General features: G+C 36.7%; 1 long non-coding RNA gene across 1 annotated transcript; it reads left to right on the top strand.

Moving 5' to 3' along the window:
• Window positions 1-4,257: 4,257 nt before the first annotated feature.
• On the top strand, window positions 4,258-4,793 carry LOC127130036 (uncharacterized). Its single transcript, XR_007806411.1, has 3 exons — window positions 4,258-4,311; window positions 4,448-4,565; window positions 4,653-4,793. It is a non-coding gene; the product is annotated as an uncharacterized LOC127130036 (long non-coding RNA).
• Window positions 4,794-11,989: the final 7,196 nt, after the last annotated feature.

The raw sequence follows: 11,989 nt of genomic DNA, 5'->3' as shown, positions 1-11,989 counted from the left end.
GTGTGATCATCATCCAAATGTTGGTTGTGCATTGCATTACATGATACATGTGTGTTTATTATGTTTTTCATCCCACTATATTGTTGCATAACTGTACATATAAACCTACATTGATATTTCCCTTTAAATATCAATTAAAATGCATTTTATGTCAGTAAGCATCGATACATAAAGCCTCTGCATCGATACATACAGCATGAAATAAATCACAAAACCTTTCTGTTCAGTATGCATCGATGCATACGAACCATGCATCAATACATGGAAGACAAAATACTCTATGCATCGATACACACGATCCCTGCATCGATACATGACAAATTGAAACAGCCTGTGTATCAATACATACGCACCAGGCATCGATACATACTAGTGTAATAAGCACTTGCATCGATACACACGACTTTTGCATCGATACATGAATAATAAATTTCACCAAAATTTACATTACTTACAGTATGCATCGATGCACACTATCATGTATCAATACATAAAGCTGTTTTGTGGTATAACAGCAACTGTTTTTGCAGCATATAAAAGACAGGTTACAACAGCAGTGAAAACAAGACGAATTCATTGAGGGAAAACAATTGAACACAGATCAAAAAGCAGTGTTGGAGCAATTGTTTTGAGAGCACATAGAAACCTGAAAGAGACTTCATCTTCTTCATCTTCTCAATCACTTTTCTTCAAGAACATTTACACATAACAATTCTTGTTCTTTGGATTAAAGAAGCATCGAGATAACGTTCAGTGGTACGATCAAGGATCTAGCTGTGGTTTGCAGTGGAACGATCGAGGATCTAGCTGAGTCGAAGATTGAAGGGGGTTTCTAGGAAAAACCTACTGGTTTGTCCTTCAAGAACTGGAGTGTTCTTGAGGGTTTGGGAGTCACATTTGCAGAACATATTCAGCCGCAGCGTTGCGTTTGGAGATCGGGGGATTTCGCAAGCAGGTCGTGGAACCGGTGAATTGTTTGCAACTTTGTGCAGGAAAATCTTGATCGTGCTCAGATCAAGTGAAGGTTTATACAAGAAGAGGTTCTTAGAGTTTAGAATTCTGTCTTTGTATCAAAACCTTGTATCAACGGATTCGGCAATAATTGATAATCAAAGTTCTCAATTTCATTTGAAATTGAGAGGGAGACGTACCCACACGCGAGGACGACGTGGGGAACTTCCTTACCAAATCTCTGCGTATCGTATTCTTACCTTACTCCTCTTTACGTTTTTCAAACTGTTTTCGCAATATCAGTTAGTGTGTGGTGATTGCTTCTTTTTCAAGACAGCAGTGGCAAGAAAACTTTAATCAAACTCCATTGCTGTTCATTAACGATCACACACACACCAACTGTTTGATAAAACGGTTAGCTAGATTTTATTCATTGGAAATAGACTTTAAGGATAAGTGCATTCAATTAGTTAAAATTCTGGTGTGAATTGTTTCTGTCATTCTCATTAAAATCCAGCAATTACACTTGTGTGTCCGGCTTTCTAGTAGCGGTTCAGAATAGACGGAAGTCGATTCGGGACTGATTTTTCCGCCATTTTTGAAAACTCTGATAAAACGTTAAATCCGTTAATTTTAAAGAGGTGATCTATTCACCCCCCCTCTCGATCACTAGCCACACCGTCTAACAAAGAAGGTTTCCAAGAGTTAAAGAGAAGGTTAACTACTGCTCCTATTCTGATATTACCGAGTCCATCGGAACCATTTGAGGTTTACTGTGATGCTTCATTGTTGGGTTTGGGTGGTGTTTTGATCCAGAATAAGCAGGTTGTAGCTTATGCTTCGAGACAACTGAAGGTTCATGAGAGGAACTATCCGACACACGATTTAGAGTTGGCAGCTGTGGTGTTTGTTCTGAAGTTATGGAGGCATTACTTGTACGGGTCAAGATTTGAGGTTTTCAGTGACCATAAAAGTTTAAAGTATTTGTTTGATCAGAAAGAGCTGAATATGAGACAGAGGAGATGGTTAGAGTTTCTGAAGGATTATGACTTTGGTTTGAATTACCATCCGGGTAAAGCAAACGTAGTGGCTGATGCATTGAGTCGGAAATCATTGCATATGTCTATGTTAATGGTTAAGGAATTGGATTTAATTGAGCAGTTTAGAGACTTGAGTTTGGTGTGTGAGAGTGCTCACAATAGTGTTAAACTGGGAATGTTGAAGTTAACGAGTGGTATTCTGGATGAGATTAGAGAGGGTCAGAAATCCGATATGCTTTTGGTTGATAAGTTGACTCTAGTGAATCAAGGTCAAGGGGGTGAATTCAGAGTTGATGAGAATGGTGTTTTGAAATTTGGTAATCGGGTGTGTATTCCGGATGTTACCGAACTTAAGAAGAGTATTCTTGAGGAAGGACATCGTAGTGGCCTGAGTATTCATCCTGGGGCTACGAAGATGTATCATGATTTGAAAAAGTTATTTTGGTGGCCGGGAATGAAAAGAGAAATTGCGAGTTTTGTTTATTCCTGTTTGACTTGTCAGAAGTCAAAGATTGAGCATCAGAAGCCGTCTGGGCTAATGCAACCGTTGGCTATTCCAGAGTGGAAGTGGGATAGTATCAGTATGGATTTTGTTTCTGGTTTACCGAGGACAATTAAGAATTTTGAAGCTATTTGGGTGATTGTTGACAGATTGACAAAATCGGCTCATTTCATTCCGATCAGAATGGATTATCCGTTAGAGAGATTAGCTGAGTTGTATATTGAGAAAATTGTAAGTTTGCATGGTATTCCGTCGAGTATTGTTTCGGACAGAGATCCTAGATTTACATCGAAGTTCTGGGAAGGTTTGTAGAGGGCTTTGGGAACTAAGCTGAGATTGAGTTCTACATATCATCCGCAGACTGATGGTCAGACTGAGAGGACGAGTCAGTCGCTGGAGGATCTTTTGAGGGCTTGTGTTTTGGAAAAGGGAGATGCTTGGGATTGCTATTTACCTTTGATTGAGTTTACCTACAACAATAGTTTTCATTCGAGCATTGGTATGGCACCGTTTGAAGCTTTGTATGGTAGGAGATGTCGGACACCTTTATGTTGGTATGAGTCCGGTGAGAGTGCTGTGGTTGGACCGGAGATTGTTCAACAAACTACGGAAAAGATTAAGATGATTCAGGAGAAGATGAGGATTGCTCAGAGTCGTCAGAAGAGTTATCACGACAAGAGGAGGAAGTCACTTGAGTTCCAAGAGGGAGATCATGTGTTTCTTCGTGTTACTCCGATAACTGGGGTTGGTCGAGCTTTGAAGTCGAAGAAGCTGACACCTCGATTTATTGGTCCTTATCAGATTTTGGAGAGGATAGGGGAGGTAGCCTATCGTATCGCTTTACCGCCGTCACTTGCGAATTTGCATGAGGTTTTTCATGTGTCTCAGTTGAGGAGGTACATTCCTGATCCGTCGCATGTGGTCCAAGTAGATGATGTACAGGTGAGAGATAACCTGACTGTTGAAACATCACCTATGAGGATCGAGGATCGAGAGTTGAAGCAGTTGCGGGGTAAAGAGATTGCTTTGGTAAAGGTAGCTTGGGGAGGACCAGCAGGTGGCAATGTGACTTGGGAACTTGAGAGTCAGATGAAGGAGTCTTATCCAGAGTTATTCGCTTGAGGTATGTTTTCGAGGACGAAAACTCTTTTAGTGGGGGAGAGTTGTAACACCCCGATAAAATATGATAATTATTTAATTTAAGTTAATAGTATATTTATTAATTTAATTAAATAATTGGAATATTATTGGATTATTATTATTGGAATAATAAAGTTGGAATATATATATAAAGAGTTCCATTTGGTAAAAAGGGTTTTTTCACGTGAAAACCAGAGAAGCGACAGAAAGTGAGAAAAGGGCAAAGAGGAAGAGCAAGAGAACAAGGGTTGAAGAAGGGAAAAGCTTGAAGTAAAGGATTTGCCGGATTAACTCAGGTAAGGGGGGTTTATTGTCGTTTAATGGGTATTATGGGTTAACATGTAATGGGTAGTAATAAGCACTACGCCAAAAATGACTTTTAACAGCGCATCTTAGACAGCGCTTTTAAAAGAAAGCGCTGTCTAAGGTTAAAATTAAAATAAAACACGGAAAATGTTCCAAAAAAATAATGAAAGCGCTGTCTAAGGGGGGGTCTTAGACAGCGCTTTCTAAAAGCGCTGTCTAAGACCCCCCCTTAGACAGCGCTTTTAGAAAGCGCTTTTAAATATAGACCTTAGTCAGCGCTTTTGATAAAGCGCTGTCTAAAGTCTTTAAATTAAAAAAAAAAATTAGGCATTTCGTGGCCCAGAAGTAACGACTAACGAGAGGGTAGGTAAGGTCAGTCACATTATAGAATTAAAAATCACGCCCACGTAATGTACCCTTTACCTTCAGCATGAAAACCGCGAAACTATGAACAATCTCTATAAAACTTTTATTTTCTTCTTTTCTTTCTAACCGCTTTGGGTTTTAGGGTTTATTATCACAGTTTCACATTCAAACGCCGCATTGTGAAAACTCCATGGATGAAGTTAGGGCTACCTCTGCTTGGGTCGCTAGCCGCTCCTCCCATGTCACCGTCGACTCTTCAGGTTCCGACTAATGTCGTTCATTATGAAACTCTTTTTCTCTTGATGTTCGAATGTGTGTATTTATGGTTGCATTGGTTTCGTTTTCAGGAATTGAGAAAGTAGTGAGCAAGATTGAGTCTATTCCCAAAGTTGAATGGGATTTTGAAGGGATTCATTATTTTGATAATGGACCTCTCACTGTTCAGTACCTGTTTGTTTTGGACGCTTTGAATTTTTGCTTCTGGCCTGGTAATTTTTTGATTATCTCTTGTGTTTCTTTGATTTATGGTGTTAATAGTCCTCTGTTTTTCTGTATTTTTCTCAGTTACTTTTCTGCAATGTATTTGAATTTCTGTGGCTGCATTTGTTTGGTTATCATGAAATGAGTTAATTGTAGTGCCTATAGCTATAAGCAACGGTTTTCTGCAATGTATTTGAATTTCTTGTGGCTGCATTTGTTTGGTTATTATGAAATGAGTTAATTGTAGTGCCTATAGCTATAAGCAAATATCCCTGTTTTGATAAACAGTTTAAGTAAGTGTTGATAGCATAAGCACTTATGAGTGAATGTTTATTCATAAGCTATATAGAGCAAATAACTTAAAACTGTTTTCATATAAACTATAAATGGTTTTCATGTTATTCTGGAGAGGTGGAAATAGTTTGTGGATATATCATAAATAGGTTGTTTGTTTCTATAAGTTCTTATGAATAATCTCACAAGTGATTATATTGGTAGATAAGTTCAAGCAAGATAATTCTAAAAGGCATTAAGAAGAATTTTCTTTATGTATAGTGTGAATAAGTTAAGATACTGTATAACGTGCTGTTGGAAAATGATGGTTGTGAATATGAAAATGGTTGTGGCAAACTTGGATTTCCATATCTGTGATATTTTTTCGAAACATTTGTTTAGACTTTGGTCGACAGCATTTTGGTTTATTGGCTTGTTATTGCTATTGTGAGGCCAGTTGTTGTTGTTGGAGTGGCTTCCTTTATTGACCAACTAAGGCCGCTGGTTTCAAACATACCCATCATTATCATCCCTTTTGTAAAACATATTTGAATAAAAAACCCGTAATAAAACTTAACCTTTTGAGAATGAGTGTTCTATGTGAATGACCCGAAGAGTACAAAATGGTCTATAGTGCTTTTCTCTAACAAAGTGACTGATGATAGCGGTGTCGATCAATGTGATATTGATGTTGAGAATGAGTCATGCATTAGACGGAATGAGTTGAATAGAAATGATGAAGTTGAGGATCTTATACCGGATGAGTCATATATAAGAAACGATCATAATGAGGGAATTTGGATCAATTCATCTGTACGCATTGCTAAGAAACAAGTGATTAATATTCCAACAAAGAAAAGAAAGAGATGTTAGTGACTTAGGTAAATTATCCATGGTTTCTTTATTTTTTTTTCAATTGTTTTGATTATAAGTTATATGTGATAATGCATGATTTCATTATATTTTTGTTTTCAATTGCTTTGATTATAAGTTATATCTGATAATGCATGATTTCTTTATTTTTTTGTTTTCAATTGCTTTGATTATAAGTTATATCTGATAATGCATGATTTCGTTATATTTTTGTTTTCAATTGCTTTGATTATAAGTTATATCTGATAATGCATGATTTCTTTATTTTTTTGTTTTCAATTGCTTTGATTATAAGTTATATTTGATATTTGATGGTTTCCTTGGTTTATTACAGGTTAGACATGGCTGATGACCAACATGAGGAAGTTAGTAAAAAAGTATCCGCGAAAGAAGAAATTCGAAGAGGCATCACAGTAATGAGAAGGGTGGTCCAAGGAAGATCTCGAGGCATCATACTAGATGTCTATTGGAACAACCAGGGACAGCTTATAGAACCTAATGGGCATACCTTAACTAGTTTTATCGATGCACTAGTAAGGAATGAAATTCCCATTACATGTGATGATTGGAGAAACAAAGAGCTGAATGAGTCCAAAGAAAAAATTTGGAGTGAGATAAAGGTACAATCATTTGGCCCTTAATTATACGGTATCAATTATGTTTTTTCAATTACCGATACTAACTATCAATCTGTATGTTTTTCTTAGCGATGTTTTAACATCGAAGAAGAAAGAAGAGGTTTTTGTATGAAATTGGCCGGAAAGCTTCTAAGAGGGTTTCAGACATTTTTATCATCCAAGTTCCTTAAGGATGCGGATGGTAATTTTGTGGATGCGGAGCTTCCTAAAAAATATGAAAGTTTGATATCGGCTGAAGAATGGGAAGCTTTCAAATCCAAAAGACAAGACCCGGTTTTTCAAAGAATAAGTGCTACAAATCGGGAAAGAGCATCAAGTCCCGCATATCCGTACCGAAAAGGACGTGTCGGATATGGACGCTTAGAACAATCCATGGTAAGTATTTATAAATTGCGATAACAAATTTGTTCATCATATATTAGTTTTATCTGATCAAATTGTATGACTTAATGTGTAGCTGCAGAAGGAGGAAAGTTCAGAAACATCTCTTCCTGCACATGTTTTGTGGTAGGAAGCCCGTGTGGGCAAATCTGGAGTTCCTCAAGAAGAAGTTTTACACGTATACCAGAAATGTGTAAGTATAACATTTTTTCATTAATTGAATAACATTTTTATACACAAATATTTGACAAGTATACGGTATTCATCTGATTTTTCAGGAGGAGCTATCTCAGTCTTTATCTCCCGATGATACTAAGGGCATACTTAGTCGGGCATTAGATGTCCCTGAGTATTCTGGTCGGGTGAGGGGTAAGGGATTTGGAGTCACTCCCACCGATGTATGTATTTCTAACTTATGAGTTATTTTTATATTTACACATATCTCATATAATTAAATAGTTGGAATTAATTCAAAATATGTTATATTATTATGTAGTACTTTGAGGAATTCAAGTGTGCATTTTATACAAAGGATCAAGTGGACGAAATCAAAGAGGAGTGATGTCAATTCATGATAGAGCTCAATGTTTCTTCATAAATTTGTGTAATTAATGTGTACATTTGTAGTATATGTAATGACTTGTAAATGTGTACATAAATTTGTATATATTTTGATACATTTAAGGCAAAATTGGTTTGAATTGGTATATATATATATATTTGTTAGCCAAAAATTGGTAGAAAAAAGGCCAAAATGGCATATATAAAATGTGATAATTGTCTGTCAAAATCTGGTTGAAAACAGGTAGAAATTCTGGTTTATAAACCTGGAAAAAATGTGGTTTAAAACAAAAGCTTCAAAAATTTTCGTATACCTTAGACAGCGCTTTTGTAAAAAGCGCTGTCTAAGGGGGGGATTAGAAAGCGCTTTAGGCAAAAGCGCTGTCTAAGGGGGGGGCTTAGACAGCGCTTTTTGAAAAGCGTTGTCTAAGGTATACCTAAAAAAATTAAAATAGGAGGGTCTTAGAAAGCGCTGTCTAAGGGGGTGGGGCTTAGACAGCGCTTTTCAAAAGCGCTGTCTAAGGTATACCTAAAAAATTTAAAATAAGAGGGTCTTATAAAGCGCTTTTGGCCAAAGCGCTGTCTAAGGGGGGGGGGGGGCTTAGACAACGCTTTTAAGATTTAAAAAAGCGCTGTCTAAACCTTTAGCAGCGGAGGTTTAGACAGCGCTTTAAAGCACTGTCTAAGGCTAAAAAAAGCGCTGTCTAAGGTCTTGTTTGTTGTAGTGAAGCCATTGAATTGACCCTAATTTGGATGATGAATGTTGCATATTGTGATGACCAAATTACGTTAAAAACTGTGATTGAATCTATAGTTGGGTGAATCGTAAATTTCTGGACGTGTAGCTTTTTACGGAATTGAAATCGGAGGTCCGGAAGTCCTCCGACGGCGAAAAATACGGGGGATTCTGCATTCTGTTCGTGTTAGCGTAGGAACAGCTTTCTGTCTTGCGTTAACCGGTTAACCCAGGGTGTTAACCGGTTAACACTGTTATGAATTATGAGAAATTGCTGTCTGTCTTGCGTTAACCGGTTAACCCAGGGCGTTAACCGGTTAACACTGTTAAAATGTGCCAGGAAGCGTGTTCTGTGTTGCGTTAACCGGTTAACCCAGGGCGTTAACCGGTTAACACTGTTGGAAAAGTGAAAATTTGATATTCAAATATTGTGTACATAGTTGATGATTGGCCTATATTGGTGTATGATATAGTAGGGATCATTTCCCGTTGTTTTGAGCAGTAGGGGTATTAGTAGAGTGTGCTAATACTGTAATTTATTATTTGGCATGACATGATATGATTCTGTGATAAATATGCTGATGATGTATGATGGTATGCATAATGCTGTGAATGTATCTGTTATGTATGCAATTGTGGATGGACTGTTTATGGCTTAGAGTGTGAGCATATGTCCATTGTGGATTGTTGTTGATGGTTGCATGCTAGGTGATTTAGCGTGCATAGTATGGCCTTTATGGTGGTAGCTAATTCCCATGGTGAGGAATTAGTGAGTGAGTTATTGTGGATTGTTGTTGATGTTTGCATGCTAGGTGATTTAGCGTGCATAGCATAGCCCTTGGGGTGGTAGCTAATTCCCATGGTGAGGAATTAGTGAGTGAGTCACTAGGTCTCAAATGAGTGGGACTAGTGAGCTTGGTAGCCGTATCTGGATTTGATCGGTGAGGTTGAACTATGTGTTCACGAATAGTCGGTACCGCATGCATGGAGTCTCATTGCATAATGTATGTATGGCGTATAATATGCATGGATGTATTCCAATATTATACGTGTGTTTTGTGTTGGGTTGAGTATGATTATGATTTTGAGTTGATGTTGCCGTTGCTAAATGTGTGATCTGATTTGGGTGATGAAATGTGTTAAATTACTTAGCATTACATGATATTTTATAATGCTTATTATATCGATTGAGGAACTCACCCTTACAACTATGTTTCAGGTAACGAGCAGTGATTGAGTAGAAGCTAGTGCTTGGAGTCTAGTGTAGTTCCTTAGTGGGTCATGCTCTGGTAGATGTAACATCGGGACGGGATGTTTTACTTTGTTTTCATTTTGGTTGTTCAACAACTTTACATGTAATGTGTTACATGGTTTGCATGATTGATTAGATCTCTATCCGCTGCGAATTGTGCAATGTTTTATTTTGATTAATAAATGAGCATGACAAGTTATTATGGTGAACGGTGTGAAGTGTCAAGTGTGACACCCTGAAATTGCATATCTACTCTGATTTATATTTTGTTGAATTAATTAATTATTGGGGTATTTTAGAAGGGTGTTACACCTTAAACTTCTTCGATATCCTTTCAGAATGCTTCTTAGCAGTCTTCCTCTTCTTCTATTGAGAAATAACTTTAGAAGCTGCCATTGTTGATGAAGAAAAGGGTTTTAGGGTTTACTGGAAGTTTCTTAAGCTCAAAGAGAGAAAGTGTAAGTTGTGATAGTAGCGAAAGTGCGTGAAGTGAGTGGAGTGTGTTTCAATAGACTTTTTTGAAATCATGACAAAAATAAAGAAAACAACAAAAATCTTACAAGGGGGTAAAGCATGAAAGATTTTACCTAATCCCAAGAGTTAATCATCCAATGTGTCACATCATCAGATCAGAAACGATTTAGTTTTCTAAGAAAACTCTCTTAAAACCGTTCCATTAATCAAGACTAATTGACAACTATTTAATGAAAAATTGTTCAATATCCATAAAGCAGATTTGTTTAACCAAACAAACTCTGACTAGATACATCTGAACTTATGAAACCTTCTCACTAAGAAGACTCGCACGTTCAGAAAAACCAACACATCTCAGATTTTCATTTTTCAATTCTGAGAGATTAATATTCTTAGAAAAACATCTTTTTTCATTTTGGACATAAGTCTATTTTCAAAATTTTCAGAATGAAAACAAATCTATCTTCGGAAAGGAGTTTTATAAAGATATCAGACCATTGATGGTCTGTATCAATAAATTTCAGATAAACAAATAACAAAAGTATTATCACAGAGTATATCTTAATATGTTTTGCTCTAGAATGCAAAATGGGATTCTTAGATAAACAAATAACAGAAGTATTATCACAAAGTATATAAATGTTACTCTCATATATCTAGAAATATTCTAGTTGACTTTTCATCCAGAGTATCTGAGTATTGCATCCAGAGGATACAATGTATTCAACTTCAGCAGTTGAAAGTGCTATTATTGATTTCCTTTTGCTGGACCATGAGACCAGGTTATCTCCCAGAAACTGACAGCTTCCAGAAGTGCTTTTCCTCTCAAGTCTGCCTCCATCATAATCAGCATCACAATAACCCACTAGCTTGTAGTCTTTAGATCTTCTATAACATAAGCCAAGGTTAATCATACCTTTCAGATACATGAAGATCCTCTTAATAGTTGTTAAGTGTGACTCTCTATGATCTGATTTGAAGCGACCACACAAACAGACACTAAACAAAATGTTAGGTCTAGAAGAAGTCAAGTACAAAAGAGAACCAATCATACCTCTATGTACCTTCTGTTCTACCTTAGCATTTACCTCATCCTTCTCAAGGATGCATATGATTCTTTGAGATCTTGCATTTTAACATGTCAAACTTCTTCATAAGTTATTTGGTGTACTTTCTATGATGGATGTATGTTCTTTTTGGACTTTGATTGATCTGAATTCCTATAAAGAACTTGAGTTCTTCCATCAGACTCATCTCAAACTCTGCCTGCATAAACTTAGCAAATTCCTTGCACAAAGCAGCATTAGCAGAACCAAATATGATATCATCAATGTAAATTTGAACAACGAGAATATAATTTTTAAATGACTTACAGAAAAGAGTTGTATCAATATTCTCTCTGGTGAAATCATTTTCTAAAATAAATTTGCTTACTATTTCATACCATGCTCTGAGAGCATGTTTCAGACCATACAATGATTTCTTAAGCTTGAAAACAAAATATGGATTTTTAAGATTTCCAAAACTAGGGAATTGGTGTACATACACTTCTTCAATAATGTAACTATTCAGAAATGCACTTTTAACATCCATCTGATATAAGATCATGTTATGATTGACAACAAAGGAAATTAAGAGACGAATAGACTCTAACCTGGAAACTGGTGCAAAGGTTTATGTATAGTCAATCCCTATTTGCTGACTATAACCATGTGTTACTAGTCGAGCCTTGTTTCTTACTACCTCTCCTTGTTAGTTCAACTTATTTCTGAAGATCCATTTTGTTCCAATAACGTTAGTTCCTTTGGATCTTAGCATCAGATCCCACACATCATTTCTAGAGAATTGATTGAGTTCCTCTTGCATAACCAGAATCCATTATGTGTCTAGGAGCGCTTCATCAATTGATGTAGGCTCTATCATAGACACCAAACGCAGAAGTGTCTCTTCAGAAGGTTTGAAAGAGGATCTGGTTCGGACAGGTTCATATTTGTCTGTTATAATCAATTCTTCAGA

Source organism: Lathyrus oleraceus, chromosome 1, assembly GCF_024323335.1.
Source record: "Lathyrus oleraceus cultivar Zhongwan6 chromosome 1, CAAS_Psat_ZW6_1.0, whole genome shotgun sequence".
NCBI classification, from domain to species: Eukaryota; Viridiplantae; Streptophyta; class Magnoliopsida; order Fabales; family Fabaceae; genus Lathyrus; species Lathyrus oleraceus.
Note: the sequence above shows the minus strand (reverse complement) of the source record. Positions and strands in the feature narration are given on the sequence as shown.